At 37.8% G+C, this 3,378-nt stretch overlaps 1 pseudogene; it reads right to left on the minus strand.

Moving 5' to 3' along the window:
• Positions 1–1,207: 1,207 nt before the first annotated feature.
• LOC138078486 (olfactory receptor 8S1-like) lies at positions 1,208–2,157 on the minus strand (annotated as a pseudogene).
• Positions 2,158–3,378: the final 1,221 nt, after the last annotated feature.

The raw sequence follows: 3,378 nt of genomic DNA on the forward strand, positions 1-3,378 counted from the left end.
TCTCCAGGTGAGAACACTGAAGTGGGTAGCCATTCCCTTCCAGGGAATCTTCCCAACCTGGATCAAACCTGGGTCTCTCCTGCACTGTAGACAGATTCTTTACCATCTGAGCCACCAGGGAACCCAATAGCTATTGATAATTCAGTGATAAATATTCTATGGTTTATGTAAATGTTCATCACATATTTGTCATTTGAAGATGAAAACACACTTTATAAAGAAATCTTACATTAAGCATCTTTAATAGCAGTTCAGTTTTGCTGTTTTGTTCATATAGTTTTAAGGGTTCATTGTTAAGTTTAATTCTGGGATTTTGTGTTGATGTTGTAATAGCAATGAATAATTTTCTATGTTAACATATTTTTTGTCTGTTCACTAGATTTTGGTGTATAGAAACTATTTTTGTATCAATATATTAAGATTTTTGCATCATTTAAGTCTCTTCGAGTACTAATAATTTTTCATTTCTAATGGAATTCTTAGATTTTCCAGGTAGAAAATTTCATCATTGCGAATATTTCTAGATTTTTCTTTCCTCAAGCAAAATTTAAATCTTATATCTATCCTCATCTAGCTGCAGTGGGGAGAAATTACATGGTCTTATTAAGTAATATGATAATTATTCTTTTATTGCTAGTTACTTTAGCTGTAATTCCTCCAATCTGATTTGATCACAAACCTTCTGGTGGGCTATTGATTAAAGTTAAACATTTTTAAATGAAATATAAAGACTCTTTTGAATCTTTCATTATTAAGCATTTCAGATTGAGTTTTTGGTAAATTTTATTCTATTAATTTTTTTTTGAGAAATCAAACCACCTATGTATGTTAACTTTTCACCCTAATTAATTTGTTGTCTTAGTGTGCTTGTGGAAGAATGCTTTCATATTCTTTCCCAATCAATAGAGCATAGACTTTTCAAATGGAAGTTTAAAATATATGCCTCTACTTTTCAATAACAAGATGTGGTGCTCAGGCAAGCTCTAGGATTTTTTGTGTACCCTATTTGACTCTGTATTGAGGCAGGAAGGGAGCTTCCCCAAGACTCAGTGGTAAAGAATCTGCCGGCAGTGCAGGAGACATGGGAGACATGAGTTCTAAAAGAGATGGACACGACTGAGCGAGAGCAACGAGCGTGAGAAGAAGGAAGAGGCAACATAAGAGAAAGCTCAATCTTTGCAGTTTTGATGAGTAAATGTAACTTACTTCAGTGCCTAAAATATTGCGAATATTTTCCCAATGTCCTTTTCACAGCTGTCTTTACTTCCTTGTTCCTTAGGCTGTAGATAAGGGGATTCAGCATGGGTGTGATCACACTGTATTGTAAGGAAGAAAGCAAATCCAGGGAGGAACCAGAGGGAGGCATGAGATAGCGAAGCATACCTGAGCCAAAGAACAGGATCACTGCGATGAGGTGGGAGGAGCAGGTGGAGAAGGCTTTGCTTCTGCCTGTGGTGGAGCTGATGCTCAGAATGTTGAATATAATATGAACATAGGAGAAGAAGATTGGGAAGAAATTTCCAAGCTCGAGGAATATAGTGGAGAAGGACAAGATACTGATGTTGATGGAGATATCAGAGCAAGACAGGGGGAAGAAGGAGGGCAGCTCACAGGTGTAGTGGTGGATAGTTTGAGCATCACAGAAATCCAGATTAATAGCCAAGAGCACAATGATGACTTCATTGAGAGAGGCCAGGCCCCAGGAGCCCCACACCAGCCCCTGACAAAGCTGGTTGCTCATCACCTGGTCATAGAGCAAGGGGTGGCAGATGGCGGCATAACGGTCATAGGCCATGACTGAGAGCAGACAAGCTTCATTTCCCGCAGTAAGAAACACAAAGAAGACCTGGGCTAGACAGCCCTCTACTGAGATGGTCTTATTCTCAGACAGGAGGTCCTTCAGGAGCTTGGGCACAGTGACAGAGGAGAAGCAGAGGTCTAGGAATGATAGATTACTCAAGAAGTAGTACATGGGCATGTGGAGGTGGGAGTCAGTCCTGATCACTAATATCATTGTCAGGTTCCCCAGTAGTGTCTGGAGGTAAATTCCCAGGAATAATACAAAGAGCAGAACTTGGATGTGGGGGTCGTCAGACAGCCCAATGAGAATAAACTGGGTGATGCTCATTGGGTGAGGCTGTGGTTCCTCAAGGCCATTTGTTGAGATTATTTTCCTGTAATAAAATAAAGGAGAGCTGAGATCTCCAATGATTGTTCCTATTTCCTTCACAACATCACCCCTTCTGCTTACACATTTCCCCTGTGCTGTTTGGGTGCTGTGTTGAGACACTCAATATATCCCTCACTGTACCTCAGCAAGAAGTTTTTTTCTATTTTGTCAGTCGCTGTTCTTGGATTGCAGTCTTCACATACTTAGCAGAGAATCTCATTCCTTTGTTATAGGGATTTAATTGGAAAATAAATATACCTGGCTTCCTTGTACATTCATGGTAGTTAGTTTCCACCTGGATTTTTCCTGTTGTTTAGAGAGACTTATAATCACTTGGTTTTAAGAACCGTTATAGTATGGATTTGCAGCAGTTGTTTTAAACTTGTCTCCTTTCCATATCATTATATTTTAGGTCATAATCGTCCAGTGACTTCTAACTTCCTAAGCAGCTCATTAAATTTCCATTAACTTTGTGTATGTGTGTGTGTACAGAGTATCTCAATCACTATCTAAGTTTTTTTCTCAAAGTGACTCTGTGATTTATTTATGGCAGCTGATGATATCTATTTTACTGTTGAAAAATACGATATTCAGAGGAATTTTGTAATGCCATGTTGACAACAAGTAAAAAACCATTGCTTTTTCTAAAACCATTGCTTTTTCTAATCTACCAGGCTTGATCCATAGGTACATAGGCCATTTTTCCTGTTCCAGTATTCAGAGTTCTTTCTTATCCATCTTTAACCTACTTTTAAATCAAATTGGCTACTTTTGATGTCAGAAAAGTGTATTTGTTTCTGTGCTTCTATTATTCTCCATTCAGATGTTCTCCATTTTAATCTGTGGATCCAAATTCTTAACTGACCTTAAATCCTGTCTTTTTTTTTATAGTCTCTCCTGACAGCTCTCTCTTCTAAACTCACAACTTTCTATTTATATCACGGACTCCTTGTTTTCAGTGGCTTATGTCATAGTCTGAATTCTGATTTTTTTTCTCATTAATGTTAAATATGTTTTCTCAGATTTCCCCTCAAGGCTATGAGCTCATTGAGAAAATGGACCACATCTTAATAGCAATCACAAATTAATTATTTCTAGCTTCATCTTCACACATTTTGTATTAGCTTCATTATACCTATCACATTATTTGAAAACCTCCATATGACCTCTCATGCATACTTCAGATATGACCTCTTGAATATTCCAAG

This window comes from Capricornis sumatraensis, chromosome 4 (genome assembly GCF_032405125.1).
Source record: "Capricornis sumatraensis isolate serow.1 chromosome 4, serow.2, whole genome shotgun sequence".
Lineage (NCBI taxonomy): Eukaryota > Metazoa > Chordata > Mammalia > Artiodactyla > Bovidae > Capricornis > Capricornis sumatraensis.